Source organism: Gossypium arboreum, chromosome 9 (genome assembly GCF_025698485.1).
Source record: "Gossypium arboreum isolate Shixiya-1 chromosome 9, ASM2569848v2, whole genome shotgun sequence".
NCBI classification, from domain to species: Eukaryota; Viridiplantae; Streptophyta; class Magnoliopsida; order Malvales; family Malvaceae; genus Gossypium; species Gossypium arboreum.
The window spans coordinates 61,846,402-61,863,066 of NC_069078.1; the positions used below are offsets into that span (position 1 = coordinate 61,846,402).

The window sequence follows — 16,665 nt, forward strand, 5'->3', positions numbered from 1 at the left end:
ATTAACTCTATCTATGAATCCCTTTATTAGGTTTCACCCTAATCTGGAAAAATCCTGTCACCCTATGTCTAGGCACGCAATCAAATCCGCTTAATTATGAAAAATGTACTCTTAGACAGGGTCTATTCCTCCTCTGAATAAGAGCTTATATTGTATCAGTTTCTTGGGATATCAAAACAAGAATTAAGAACACATAATTAAGAACAAGTTAAATATTTATCATACAATTCAGAAAATAATAACAAGATTCGTCTTAGGTTTTATTCCCCTTAGGTATTTAGGGAATTTAGTTCATAACTAAATAATAAAATATCTCAGAATAATAAAGAATACAAAACATAAAGAAAACCCAAAACTCCTGAAGGGGAATTGAGGAGAGATCTTTAGTCCTGATGATGAATCCGGCTTCTGAGATGAATAAATCGGCTTCCTTGGAGTAATTCCTTACTCACTATTTTGTGTGTCCTCCTTTCTCCTCTTCTAGGGTGTATTTATAGGCTTTGGAATGCCTAAGAGCCCTCAAAATTAGGCCTTTTCAAATTGGACTCAACTTGGGCTCGGCAGGGACAGGCCCGTGTAACACGCTCGTGTGTAATTACTTCAGGCCATTCTCGAGCCTGCCAAATTGACACGACCGTATGGTCTACCCGTGTGAGGAGGTCCAAGCCGTGTTGATTTTGTACTTTGGCCTATTTTCTCTGTTTTTGGCCGTTTCTCGTTCCTTTCGCTCTCTTATGCTCTCCTAAGAATAAAACATAAAATTAAAGCATTAGGAGCGTTGAATTCACCAATTCTAATGGAAAATCATCCATAAAATGCGTTAAACATGGGATAACAATATGTATAAATTACGGTTTATCAAATACCCCCACACTTAAGCATTTGCTTGTCCTCAAGCAAGATCCTCAACTCATAATCAAAATAAATTCTTCTCAACTTATAATTTCTATCGATAATATCTCAAAATAATCTATAGGTAATCATACATTGAGAATTCAACTAAAAGAACATAAAAGTTTCAAACATTCCAAGTTGAGTATTTAATTATGCAACATAGGTGTCTCCCCTCATCTGAGTAATTACCTTTGATTCAGAATATCATAGAGTTTCACATCCTCACTAAAGATTCACTCAAATCACTCGAGGTGTTTAAGGACAATAAATGAAGCACTCAATAGTCAATAGTGAAAAGTCATTACCATAGGCTTGCATGAAAATCAAATCTCCACCACTATAATTTAAGATGATACATCAATCAACAAATCTTTAGAGGGTTGTAGTGAGGCTTGGTTAAGGGGTGTGGTCACAAGCTGAAAGAAAGAGCTAGAATCAAGATTGAATTGAAAAATTGCCTAACTAGAAAAAGAGTTAATATCACTTGCGTACAACAGAGCCTCTTCTCAGAATATGGAATTACTAATGTGTATACATAGTTTTTTTTAGAACAAGTTAAATAACATAGGCTAACTTATTACAAACAAGACATAGCTAAGCAATTTCTTCAACTCAAATCTCGACAAAAATAGGGATCAAATTATTTTAGGGGATTTCAACAATAATGGGTTAAGGGTTAATATTGAGGTTAATACAAGGAATGGCTTGTTGGGCTTAAAATTGGTTTACTAAGGGTTAATCGTGGAGGTAGGCTTTTGATGGCATGAGTGGGTTAATCCTAAGTGCCTTAATCATTTTGACATATCAAATCAAATGGTGTGGACTCGACATGCATAATCAAGCAAATTCTAGAATAATAGTTCAATACTGACGCACTCAAAGCAATAATAAAAGTGAGCATGAAAGAATTAATAGTTGCTCAAAAGGCTCAAAAATCTCACAAAAATTATGGCTTTTTGATGTTTAGACTCGTGAATTCCAATTCAAAGTAATACCTAGACTTGGGGAAACAACATATAATTTTAAATTCTTAAAAATCAACTTATCATGCTTGATTCTCTGATGTCTTAAACTTTAAACAACCAATGCATAAATCCTTATGTTTTAATTCAAGATATATCAATCAAAATCATAAATCAATTAAAATTTATCCTAAATATGATATGAGAACTCTTCAAGAGAACAAGGTAATCATTCAGAGATTTTTTTGATAATGAAATGAATGCCCCCCCACACTTAAGATGTACATTTCCCTCAATGTACTAAGATAAATATTTTAAAATCTAAAACTAAGATAGGGAGAGAAGTGAAACTTCCTGTATGATGAATTCCTCGAACTAAAGTTTTGGAGAGTAATCGGTTCGAGAGTGGAGGAGGATACTCCGGCGGTCGTAGAGGTTCATTAGTCCATAAGTCCTGCACCAAAAGAATATTATATCTAGTGGTAGCTATGGTCGTGGTCGATCAGTACATGGCAGTCGTGGAGAACCTTTCCCAGTGGAGTATTTAGTTCCTATGCAATGATGAGCTTAAGATCTCTATTTAACTGTGATAAGATCAGGAACTTTTTAGGGGGTATTAGAAAGAATAATTACTCGTAAAGAAATAACCAAATTTGATAATTAAAAATAAAATTCTAAATTCTAATAAAAATAAAAAGTAGTTTTAATAAAAATAAAAAAAAACATAAAATAATAAATAAATGTTTTTAAACATCTTCATCGCTGGATGGTTCGCAAGGTGGGACTGGCGATGAGATGTGGAGGTGCTGACAAATCTGCTGTAGAGTAGCATCAATGTTGTCAATTCATTGAAAACACTGCTGCTCGAATCGAGTAAGGCGCTCAGAGATGTCAGCATATGAAGCCGTCGCATGAACTGGATGAGAGGGTGGTGGTGGCTGAGTCGGTGGATCCTTGTGCTGTAAAGGGACATCATCAAGAATGTCCTTGTAGGCCTCCTCCTCGGTAGATTGGGCGAGATGATATTGAGGAGGGTAGGTTCCTCGGCGCCTCTCGATCATCCTCATGCTAAGCATACTCAAGATGCCTTGTGGAGACATCTGACCAATGAGGGTCAAGGATGATTCTTGGGCCGCGGTGTCGAGGAGGTCCAAAGTGTCGAGCCAATCGCGTCACATAGGGCCAATGGAGATGACCCCCTTCCTATACCACTCCGTTTGGTGCTGGATTGTGAGGGCAATGAAATAGGTAAGGTCAATGACGTGCCCATGTGACATGCATCATAAAAAGTAGGCATCGTGAGTGTTGACGACGCCAGTGCTCTCTCGCCTTCCTGTAATCGTGTGAGCCAAAATGGCGTGTAGGTACCTTAGGGAAGGTGGGAGAACTGATGCCTTGGAGCGGCTAGGATTGTAGGAGGCTGTGCTAGGGGCCAAAGTGTGCCAGCACTTTGAGGGCGAGAAGTGTATGTGGCGACTAAGAGCATGTAGTTCATTCTCCTCCTTGAACTCCTCCGCATATAAGCCCAGTGCAGCACCGAACTCTGGGAGACTTAGCTGGCGGACTAACCCACCTAAGCAAAAATGAACCGTACCAGGAATGGTCTGAAGATGGAATGTTGAGCATAGTTCCATCATGAGCTTGAGGTATGTTGGTTCGATGATCCCAAAGAACAGCTCCCAAGGGTCGGTGGTTAGGGAGGCCCGAATCGCATCAGCCAACTGAACTTGTTCTACGGCAACCCAGTCGATGCAGTGGCTCGCAATTAAAGGTCGGGCCCGAAGTATTTGGAAAAGCTCTTCTTGAGGCTCTCGAGGGAACTGCAGGAGAGAGTGACGAATTTCTGTGGTTAGACCCGTGGAAGATGACGCTCCCTTCCTCTTTTCGAAGTAGATACGGCGATTTTCTTTCCTCGTGAAGACGACATGGTACCTGTGATGAAGAACCATTAATTCATTTTGAGGAATGATCAAAGGAAAATGAAGATAATTTGTAATAACAATCATAATGTCAGCAACTACTAAGACTAACAAGTTAATCAAAGCAATCAATTGTATGGCATAAAAATGGTAACGAATTTCATGGAATGCAATATGTGTGACTGAAGAAAAATCTTAACACTAAAGGCATGAGTATATATATTGTTCTAATCATGAATATTTACTTCTAACTTAATCAAATAAAGTAGAGAAATCATATAATAAGTAAAAATTTTAACATGAGAAAGAGAATAACTATTCTAGATATAACATTTATATGATAAAAATAAGACAGAACATGAAATATTTCATATTATTATTATAAATAGCCCTAGAAATTAGTAAGAATAAACGAGAAAAGAGTGAACAAACGCTAGAAAGAGGAGAATGGGCATCAAAAATAGAGTTGGAGGCAGCGCACGGGCGTGACAAGGAGGCCGTGTGAACTTGCAGTGACTAGGGTTAGGGTTTTTGAATGGGGAAGAAAGTGAATAGTGCAGGGTATTTATAGATTTTTGGCCACACGGCCAAGGCACACGCCCGTGTTCCCTAATTTTTGCCAGTGTGTTTCGTGTTTTTCCTATTTGGGCACATTTGAAATTCGTCCTACGCTTGTGTACCTTGGGCATATAGGTGCACACGACTGTGTCGCAGGACCATGTCTAGCTTCGTTCGCTTTTCCCACGCCTGTATAGGTAAGCCCCATGCCCGTGGTAATTTGACAGGTTCGACCACGAGTGTTAGACACGGGCATGTCACACGCCCGTGCTAGTTTCTCGGTTTCAACTACGATTCTTCCACATGGGCGTGTCGCACACCCGTGTTGTTTTAGCAGGCTTGACCACGGCCATATCGCATGACCATGGCATTTTATTATAGCCCATGCTTGGAGATATCTTTTTCCTGCTTTCACACGGCCATAAGCACGCCCGTGTTGTTGGTCGTGTCTCTGTGGAAAACCTGTATTCAAGTGCTCCGTTAGTAAGTTAGATGTTGAAGACTAAATTCTAAAGAAGTTAATACAGTTAGTGCTCGGGTTGCCTCCCGAGAAGCGCTTATTTATAGTCTAAGCTCGACTTACCTTTCCATTGAATGGTCATGGTGGTTCAAGGAGTTTATACTCCTCATTCCCGCTATCAATCTCATCAAGATAGGGTTTTAAATGGGTGTTGTTTACCTTAAAAGTGCCGAACTTGGGGTGACTAACCTCGACCGTACCAAATGGAAAAATACTAAGTACTGTAAGAGGGATTTCTTTATCCTTTCTGGCAGTGACAATGTAAGGATCTAAGGCATCTAATAAGACTTTATCGCCAACCTTGAGTTGATTTGGAAAGGTATCGAGCCCATTTTAGAGCAGTTTTGGTTTATCGTGTGTTCTTGGTTTACGTGTTCGCCATTCATCTAGCTCCTCTATTTGTAGTCTTCGTTGCTTGTGAGTAGGTCCTCTACTATTGCTTGAGAATGACTTATGTGCCTCATTCAGACTTATTTTCTACAAAGTAGGCTGCACCATATTGTTAGTTTTAGTAGAATGGTTTAAACGATCACCTTCAATTTCTGATGTGTTGCCAGAATTGCGTGCTTGAAGGGTGATTGTTTCGTCTTCCACCCGGAGTATAAGTTCACTTGTACCAACATCAATGATTTTTTTAGCAGTTGCTAAAAAGGGCCTTCCTAGAATTAAGGGAGTGTTGCTATCCTCTTCTATGTTTAGAACAATAAAGTCAACGGGAAATATAAATTTATCGATTTTAACTAGCACATCTTCAATAATACCCCTAGGGAATCTTATAGTTTTATCTGCTAATTGGATGCTCATCCTAGTCTGTTTGGGTTTCCTGAGACCTAGTTGCTTAAACATTTTGTAAGGCATGACGTTGATACCATCCTCTAGATCAGCTAATGCATAATTAACCTCTAAACTACCAATTAAACAAGGAATCGTAAAACTCCCTGGATCTTTTAGTTTGTTGGGTAGTTTATTTTGGAGAATAGCCGAGCAAACTGCGTTCAGCTCCACATGCAACACCTCGTCCAACTTTCGCTTATTTGCTAGAAGCTCCTTTAAAAATTTCATTGCGTTTAGCATCTATGATAGAGCTTCAATAAACGGTAAGTTAATATGTAATTTTTTAAGAGTTTAAGGAATTTACCAAATTGTTCATCTGAACGGTCTTTCCTTGTCGCGTTGGGGTATGGCACATGAGGTTTATATTCGATAGTCACTGGTTTGTTTTTATTATAGTCTACCTCACCTTTACCTTTGCTTACCACTGTTTCTTGCCTTGGTTCTGGCTCAGCCTAAACAACTCCTTCGTCATCTTGAATATTAATTGCGTTGAGCTGTTCCATTGGGTTGGGTTCAGTATTACTTGGCAAGCTACCTTGTGGTCATTCGGAAATTAGTTTGGAAAGCTGGCCTATCTAAGTTTTGAGCCCTTGGATCGACGCTTGTTGATTTTTAAGTGTTGTCTCGATGTTCTGAAAATAGGTTTCTGACACCGATATAAACTTTGAGAGCATCTCTTCAAGGTTCAGTTTCTTTTCCTGTTGATAGGGTGGCTGTGGTAGCCTGGAGGTGGTCGTTGATTTCCTTGGCCTCCCCATGAGAAATTGGGGTGGTTCCTCCAACCTGCATTATAAGTGTTACTATATGGATTGTTTTGAGGTCGAGGATTATTACCCATGTAATTTAATTGCTCGTTCTGTAACACCCCTAACCCGTATCCGTCGTCGGAGGGGTAAGGAATATTACCAAATAAGTACGAAAATTCATTTGACAATACTCAGGTAATTTCCAATAGCATACCTTTGAATTCGAATTTCGTTTATACACTATGCAAAGCAATCTTCTCAATTTAAATAGTACATTAATTCATTCCTAAGTTTAATTCACATCAAAACATTTAAAACATTAATCGATTATCATCCACACATACACATTAATTATGTGGAGCGCATATAATAACTTAACAAGCCATTTTCGCATGGCTATACATATATACATCACCAAAAAGATACGTAATTAACATCAAAAGTCAATCCTATACATGCCATTATCAAGGTTCATTTACAAGAGTACCGAAAGGTTTAGATAGTGTGGACGACTTCGACTTTGGATCTCCCGAGTCCGATAGTTCACGAACAAAATCTATAAAACAGGGAATGAAGGCAAAAAGAGTAAGCATTTCGATGCTTAGTAAGTCTTAAGTAATGAAATCATTTATAACTAAAGCATAGCATTCATAAGGCTCATCATCTTTCTGACTAAATGTAGTCATGATTAAATATACCCCTATTGTTCATACATGTCATCATAAATTTTTCCTTAAACACGAATTCGTATCATGTAGATAATCTCTTTTTACCCAACTAACCTCATAATTATGCCGAATACATCTAATTCGATTACAAGGCTAAATAAATGCAAATACGAAAAAATCACATACTTATGTTACTTCACACTTCAACCCATATACTTATATGCTCATAGTCAATCTTAACTTAATTTCAATGTATATACGGTGCATACCTGATCATCTTAGGGTTGTAAGCCCATCAATAGAAATTATTACGACAAGATCGCACATTTCCAACCCAATTGCCTTCGGGATTTAGCCCGGATGTAACAACCAGCACAAATGCCTTCGGGACTTAACCCGAAAATAGCAACCAGCACGAATGCCTTCGGGACTTAACCCGAAAATAACAACCAGCACGAATGCCTTCGGGACTTAACCCGAAAATAACAACCAGCATGAATGCCTTCGGGACTTAACCTGGATAAAATCCTCAATTGTCATGCACAAAATATATTTATATTATAAATCATTAACAATTCATTTACATTATTAGATCACAAACACAACATGATTATCCATCATTCCATTTTTGGCTCAACAGCTCATACAAATAACACGATTCCGTTTCGCTACTCTACATGATTTTCTATAACCATTCGACTACAAGCCGATGCACTACCCATTTATTTCAATATGTAAATCAAGAGAAACCATCGGGTCACAATTTATTTATTGTGCTATATTTATAAATATATAACATTGTTTAATCAAACCATAAGCTAAGTTCCATTACTCAAAGACTTACCTCGGATTTAATTGAACAACTGCGGATAGGCTACTCGATTGCTTTCTCTTTTCCCTTATTCGAAATTGCCCCCTATGCTCTTGAGCTTTAATTCAACAAATTTTAAACTAATCATTAATCGACTATTCAAATATTATTTTCAGAATATAATACATATATATTCAACTTTCACGCATACAGATTATAGTAAGCTTATAAGAAAACATTAAGCAACTCCTTAACAAATTTTTATCAATGATTACCTAATATTCACAAATTCACAATAAGCTGTCTTCCTGAGCAACAGTCACTAAATTATTTACAACTGGAGCTACGAAACTCAAAATCAATTGTTGTAAAATTTCCCTGAAAATAGACTCATATATCTTTTATCCATAAAATTTTCAGAATTTTTAGTTTGGCCAATCAATACCAGATTTTTCTTAAAGTTTCCCTTGTTTTACTGTTTGACTAATCTGACCACTCTTCACTACGAAATAAATTTCTCATTGTACAGAATTCAAAACATGTCCTTGTTTATTTCATTTGAAACTATACTCATTAAGGAGTCTAAGCATATAAATTTCATCATTTGAATATTTTTATACGTTTTATAGTGATTTTATAAAAACAGAACAGGGGATCTAGAAGTCATTTTGACTATGTCCCACATTACTTCAATTATCTCATTATCGGAAATTCTTTTGCTTTTATAGTTTCTTTTATAAGAAACTAGACTCATCAAGCTTTAATACATAATTTATTCAGCTTCTAACTCAACTCCCACAATTTATAGTGATTTTTCCAAAATCACTTTACTGCTGCTGTCCTAAAGAGATTATTGCCAATTCACTCTTTCACACATTCTTTGCATACATATTATTTAATTATTTATCACCCTAGATATTATTAGCTAAATAGATCAATTGTATATATACCGCCAAGACCGTACCTAATAATTTTACTTATACATAACATTACTCAAATTCTTCGAAATCATACTAACAAAATATCATGTACTATGCCGAACCTTTAGGAAATCAAGCACCTAATTTATCCATTTCAAAACACCTAATCGGCATTTGTTCAAGACATTAAGCAAAGTCTATGTTCGGCTATTACACCTATGAGTATTAGAAATTATAGTTTTTAACAAGATCAACTTCTTTCATCAACAATTTCTTCATCAAAACTTAAAGATAAAAATCAAATTCCTTCCTTATCTACCATAACCGAATGTTCAATTCAACCATCCAAATTCAAAGTTTTGGCATGGGCTAAGTAAGTAGCATGATGAGTAACCTAAAACAAACTAGAATTTCAAAAATCTAACTTGATTTACTAACCTTCCTTAGGTTTCAAATGGCGAATGTTTGCTCCCTTTTTCTCCCTTTTGGTTCGGCTAAGAAGAACAAAGTTAAGACTTTGTTTTCTTCACCATTCTTTCTATTATTATTTTCATTTTATTCATCTATACTATAAAATATAAAGCCATTAACTAATAATTAATACATATTTTATATATCACTTCATCATGGCGGCCACTACTTGTCAAAATGGATATTTGACATGCAAACCCATCCTTTTCTAACATGCATTATTACACCACTTTGAGATTAACCTATCATCTTTCACATTTATTTCACATGAGTCCTATTTAATCTATTTCACATACAAATGATAAAATTAAAACATGAAACTTTCACACGTGCATGTACACATACAGTAAGCATAGATTATAACGGTTAATTATTTTTATGACTCGATTTTGTGGTCCCGAAACTACTTTCCGACTAGGGCCAAATTAGGGTTGTCACATGTTCTCCATGTTGTGGCCATAAGGTTGGTATTCCGAATGGATTGTTCCACCTCCACTTGCTTTGCATTGCATCACTGGGTGAACCTGTGAAGAACTAAGAAAACCATCAATTTTCTTATTCAAGAGTTCTACCTGATTAGAAAGCATGGAAACTGAATCGACATTATAAACACTAGCTGTTTTCGTTGGCTTTGTCCTCATGACCTGCCACTGATAGTTATTTAGTGACATTTCCTCTATGAACTCATAAGCATCTTCAGGTGTTTTATTATTAATGGTTCTGCCAGCAGGTGCGTCAACCATTTGTCAAGTCGAAGGATTTAAGCCGTTATGGAATGTTTGAACCTGAAGCTAAAGCGATAACCCATGGTGGGGGCACCTTCTCAAAAGGTCCTTGTATCTCTCCCATGCATCGTAGAGTGTTTCTAAATCCATCTGCACAAAAGAAGAGATATCATTACGTAATTTAACCGTTTTAGCCGACAGAAAATATTTTAGTAAAAATTTTTCAGTCATTTGTTCCCGAGTAGTAATTGACCCTCGTGGTAACGAGTTCAACCACTGTTTAGCCTTATTCCTTAATGAAAAGGGGAATAACCGAAGACGTATGGCATCATCAGAAACGTCATTGATTTTAAATGTATCGCATAGTTCCAAAAAGTTTGCTAAGTGAGCGTTGGGATCTTCATCCTGCAAACCATCAAACTGAGCAAACTGTTGTATCACTTGAATTGTGTTAGGTTTCAGTTCAAAAGTATTTGCAGCTACAGCAGGTCTAACTATGCTCGATTCAGTTCCTGTTAAAGAAGGTTTAGCATAATCATACATAATGCGTGGAGCAGGATTTTGATTAGCAGCAATTGTAGGAGGTAGCTGATTGCCTTGGTTTTCAGCCATCTCTTCGGTTGGGGGTTGAGAATCGTCCTTTTGCTCGTTCTCTGTGTATCTTAAGTTTCACCTTATTTCTCTTTGGTTTCTGCGAACCGTGCGATCGATTTCTTCGTCAAAAAGTAGTGGCCTTGACGGGTTTCTTCTAGTCATAAACTATAAAAACCTGCCAAGAAAAGGAAAAAGTAAATTAATAAGTAATAATAATAATTAAATTAAATTAAATTGCAAGAAAATTAAATGGCTAAAGTAATAAAAATTGAGCGTTCCTAATATCTTAGTTCCCCGGCAACGGCGCCAAAAACTTGATTACGTTATTTCATGATAGGTTTTAAATATTTATAATTAATCGTTCTTGAAACTAACTATTATCGCGATGTAGGCAAGTGTACCTATCGAACAGTAGTATAGTTTTAGCAAGACCGGATTGTCGAACCCCAAGGAACTAAAAGTACTAGTAATGACTATCTTTTTATTATCTAGCCTAAAAATTATGGGGTTTTGTTTTAACTAACTAATTATCTAAACTAAGAACTCACAGAGAATAGAATTGGGGAATTGCTTTTGGGAAAATCTATTGAATTAAGACAATACCTAAGGAAAAATCCACCTAGACTGTACTTGTTATTCTGGCTCTGAATCGGACGATTTATTCATTTAACTTGTTCCGTAGAGATCCCTAGGTTATGTTATTATCCCTATTCAAGACTAATAACATATAATCCCTAGATTGAATAATTGAGACCTTTCTCTAATTAACACCCTAGGTGTGACAGCTCTAATTTGACCCTAGTCGGAAAGTGGTTTCGGGACCACGAAACCGAGTCATAAAAATAATTAACAGTCATATTTGATGCTTATTATATATGAATATGCATGTGTGAAAAATTCATGCTTAAATTTTGTATATAGTATGTGAAATTTATTAAATAGGACTTGTATGAGAAAATTTAGAAATGTGCTAGGCAAATGCTAAAGTGGTGTGACAGCCCAAAATTGACCCTAGTCGGAAGGTGGTCTCGGGACCACAAAACCGAGGCATAAAAATAATTTAAAATTTATTTCGATGCCTATAATATGTGTGTATTCATGTATGACATTTTTTGATGATTGGTTTAGTGTTATAAAGGTGAATTTCACTAGAAATGACCTAGTAGTGAACTTTGAAAGTATGATGGGGAAATGTGTGATGACTAATTAAAGCATGCATGCAAAATAATGGACTTGCATGTCAAATTCCCCTTTATAGGTGGTGGCGGCCATGACAAGGAGGATGGGCTAAACATGTCATGAAACATGTTTTGTTGGTGCATTAGGGTGAAATAATAAACAAAGGTGTATGGGTGATAAAAATGAAAAAAAAATGTGTGTGAGTGTGGTAATCCCCCTTGCCGTGAGTTGAGAAAGAGGGAAGAAAAAATTTTGTTGTGTTCATCCTTTCTCATCCTTTTGGCCGAAAATCATAAGGGAAGAAAGAGGATTTTTGCTTCATGCTTGGTTTAGAAGAGATCTAGAAGGTGATTTGGCTAAATTGGCATCAAGATTAAGGTATGTATGAGGTTGTGTTAGGAGTTTCATGCATGTTTTGGTTGCTAACTTGATGTGCATGTTAGCCATGGCTCAAATCTTTGTTATGCCATGGAAATGGTATTTGGCCAAAGTTGTTATGGTGATAAAGCCATTGCATGCTAAGTGTGAAGCTTGATGATGATGCATGCAATGATGGATTGTCTACTCTTGAGTAAGATTTTGAGTTTTCTTTTGTGTTTAACCATGATTGAAGTTGAAAGGAGCATGATTGTCATATTCGCCATGATGCATTCATGAGCATGGTTCATGCTTCTTGCATGTTAGTTAAAATTTGTATTTTGGATGGCTATGGACACCTTGAAATTGCCATGCTCATATATGTATATATATGTTTGCACATGATGTTTTGGCTATGAAGTAAGTGATGAATATATTGGTTTAAAGAAGAAGATGTTGAAGAATGCTTGTGAAATTGCAAGCACAATTCGCCTAGCACACATATAAGTGCTTGATGCTATATTATAAGTTTTGAGCCACAATGTGCAAAGCATTAACTAGTAAAATGCATGCTGTTTTGTGAGGTATTAAGTGCATAATTGGCCTCAACATGTATATGAATATTCGCCTTGGGTAGCCTATTGAAGGCCTTAGCTTTTCCTTGATGCTCAAATAAATTGTATTGAATTGCTTGATGTAGTATAAAATGTGCATGACCATTGTGTATTCAAGCTAAAGAGTGGCCATATGACCATTTAAACTCCTTGTCATATTCGCCATAAGCAAGCACAATGAGGTTTTAATAAATTGAATTTGTTTGAATTAGCTCAAGAGCTAAGAGGGCCACAATTGGACAAGGGAAGGAAAAAGTGATCGAATAGCCGAAAAAGCCGTTCGACAACATCCGAGGTAAGTCCTCAAGAAGTGACCTTACTTGAATTATGTGAGATGAAGTATGAATGTGTATGATTATTGATTTATGTGAGTATGAGAAATTGAATGATACCGGGCTAAGTCCCGAAGGCGAATATGCTTGTGAATATATGTGCGTTTGAGCCTTAGTAACGAAAATGAAATATGTATGTCCAATGATTATTGATGTATGTGTACATGAGAAATTGAATGATATCCGGGCTAAGCCCGAGGACAATTATGCTGGAAATTATATCCGGTTAAGACCGAAGGCAATTGTGCTAGTGGCTATATCGGGCTAAGACCCAAGGCATTCGTGCGAGTTATTCTATCCGGCTAAGACCAAGGCATTTGTGCACGTGATTATATCCGGTTATATTCGAAGAATCTTGGGCTGGAGGTGAGTGTTGGTTGCTGTAATGAATTCAATTAATGCGTACACTCGAAAAGCCCAAAGGATAAGGTACGTTATATGTGCATTGGAAAGTCGACATGTTTGAGCATCATTCGCTCAGTCGACTAATGAATTTTAGTTATCGAATTGATTGATACTTTGTGAAAGTATATAATGATGAAGTGTGAAGTAAGAATGCGTATTAATGAAATGATGCATGTGGCTATGCGAATGTATTGCTGTAATTAGAGTTGATTATATTCCTTGAGACTTACTAAGCATAAAAAAATGCTTACCCCGTTACTTTGGCCCTCTGTTTTATAGATTTCGCTCGATAGCAATCGGATTCGGGATCAATAAAGTCGAAGTCATCCACACTATCCACGCCTCTATTTTGGTATAAATTTTGGTTGAACTTTGAAATGGCATGTATAGGACTACCCCTTGTTGGTTGAATATGTTGTGATGTATATATGTACGACCATGCGAAAATGGCTCGTAAAAGTGAAGTATCGACTTAGACTAATTGTGGTTTGTATGTATATATTTGGTGTCATGATGTGGCTATGGCTTGGAAATGGGAATTTTGGTCATATGATCAGCCATTGGCATGGTTAAAATGATCATATATGAACCTATGTATGGCAAGACTAGTTGGTTCATGGAGACTACCAAATAGGTAAGACCTACCTTAAAACAGATGCTGCCAGCTGCAGTGACGTGAATGTGAAAAATCACCAAAATTCGTAGGAATGGAATTAAATAGTGAATAAGCTATGTAAATGAACCTTGATGAGTCTATTTTCATATGGAAGAAACGAAATGGTCATAGGAGTTACATGTTAAGAGATATTAAAACTATTGTGAGACAGGACCAGAACGGTTTCTGGGTTCCCTGTCGCAACTTTAAAATTTACTATAAATTATACAAAAGAATTAGGAGACATAACTTATATGTACAGATTCCATTTTGAGTCTAGTTTCATTAGAAACAAACAGAACCAGCATTAAAGCCCTGTACAGAGAGATATTCAAGTTATACCGCGCAAAGGTCAGAGCAGTCGATCCCTGTAACATGGGTGACTTTAACTAATAAACTGTACCAATTGGCCCGACCAAAAATTCTAGAAATAAATACATGGATGGATATATGAGTCTAAATTCAGGGAAAAATTTACGAAACCAGTTTCCGAGTTTTGAAACTCGAGATATGATTTTTAAGGCGACAGTGACGCAGTTTTCCAGCCTGACTGGAAATGTCAAATGGATGGGCAAAACAAGTGAACTTGGCTTGTTAACCCTCGTGTCCGATAACGGCGATGGTCTTGGGTTCGGGTGTTACAATTTTATTGGTATCAGAGCCACGGTTTAGTCGATTCTAGGACTACCGTGATGTGTTTGGGGTCTAGCTATACATGCCATTAAATGATGAATCGATAGTGTGGTGATTTTTGACAATTTGACTTTGTGTTTGTTTATAGCAATGGATCCCGATCCCAACCGAAGCGATAGTGATGATGTGGAGAGTGTGGCACCTGCTCCGCGCAAGGGACAGCGCCGGCGGACTCTCAACCTATGGCCAGCAACCCGAATGATGAGGCTAGGCAAGCCTTTTATAGTGTGATGAACGAATGGTTTAATCAATACATTCGAACTAACACGGCTGTTCCACAACCTCCATTCCGACAAATGCAACCCCGCACCTACAATACCTCCGGTGATGACCAAATAAGGTCAAGTAAGCCCCAATCGATAGGATTGAAAACATGGGGCCACTGAATTTAAGGCTACGGATGATGATGATGCCGAAGCGAGCTGAATTTTGGTTAGATAACACTATCCGGGTGCTTGATGAGCTATCCTGTACACCGATGAGTGCTTAAAGTGTACCATCTCCTTGCTACGCGAGTCCGCCTACTATTGGTGGAGTACTCGACTTGTGGTGCCTAGAGAGCAAGTGACTTGGGAATTCTTTCAAACCGAGTTCAAAAAAGTATATCGATCGAGATTCATCGACCAAAAGCGGAGGGAATTCCTTGATCTTAAGCAAGGTTCGATGTCGCCACCGACTCACGAACGAAAATTTGTGAGGCTTAGCCAGACGCGAGAATGCATTTCGTCCAAGTCGTTATGTAAACGCTTCGAGGATGGGCTGAATGATGATATAAGGATGTTTGTTGGCATCCTCGAGATACGAGAGTTCGTAGTACTTGTTGAGCGAGCTTGTAAAGTCAAGAGCTTAGAAAGGAGAAACAAAAAGCTGATGTGGGAACTGGAGAATTCGAAGAGGTCCTCGGAAAGTCTCTTCAACAAGCATCGAAGAGATTTCGAGATGATGCGAGCAGATCTAGAGGCGTTCGGGCTTTTCTAGACGAGGACGCGATCGACCCCTGTGACCACACGAGTCACTTCGATCGCTGATGGTGGAAATGATCGCCGAGAGAGGGCGGAGTGTCCACATTGTGGCAAATGGCATTCGGGAGCTGTTGGTTTCGTGATCGCTCTGCTATAAGTGTGGATCGGCCGACCACTTTATGAAGGATTGCCCGAGGATGCATGAGCAGAATGTAAGTCGAGTGGAAACCCGGTGCTACCACTACTCGAGGTAGGCCACCTAGAAATGTGGGCAATGTCGATTGGCGGTCGAGAGGATCTAGAGATGCTACCATCGATCTCGAGGCTCGTGCTCTGCTAGGACTTATGCCATACGCGCACGCGAGGATCTTGCCTCTCGGATGTCATTACGGTACTTTCACTCTTTTCAATACAAATGTGATTGCTTTGATTGACCCCGGTTCTACTCATTCATATATATGTGAAACCTTAGCATCCAAAGAAGACTTTGCCTATTGAGTCTCTCGAGTTTGTAATTCGGTGTCAAACCCCTTGGGTCATTACGTGCTTGTCAACAAAGTGTGCAAGAAAAGTCCCCTAGTGTTCCGACGTTCTTGTTTTCCGGCGGACTTGATGCTTTTGGTTTGGATTGGTTGACCATGTACGATGCGGTTGTAAATTGCAAGAGCAAGACTATCGATTTGAGGTGCGCGAATAATGAAATAATTCGGGTTGAGTCTACGGACTTAATGGAGTTGCCAGCTGTAATATCAGCGATGTTGGCCCAGAAATATGTAAGGAAAGGGTGCGAAGTGTACCTTGCGTACGTGCTCGATGACAAGGAATCAGAAAAGAAACCCGAATCTG

At 37.9% G+C, this 16,665-nt stretch overlaps 1 non-coding gene across 1 annotated transcript; it reads left to right on the plus strand.

Moving 5' to 3' along the window:
* The first annotated feature begins 10,104 nt into the window (after positions 1-10,104).
* LOC128281154 (small nucleolar RNA R71) lies at positions 10,105-10,211 on the plus strand. Its single transcript, XR_008271366.1, has one exon. It is a non-coding gene; the product is annotated as a small nucleolar RNA R71 (small nucleolar RNA).
* The last annotated feature ends 6,454 nt before the right edge of the window (positions 10,212-16,665 follow it).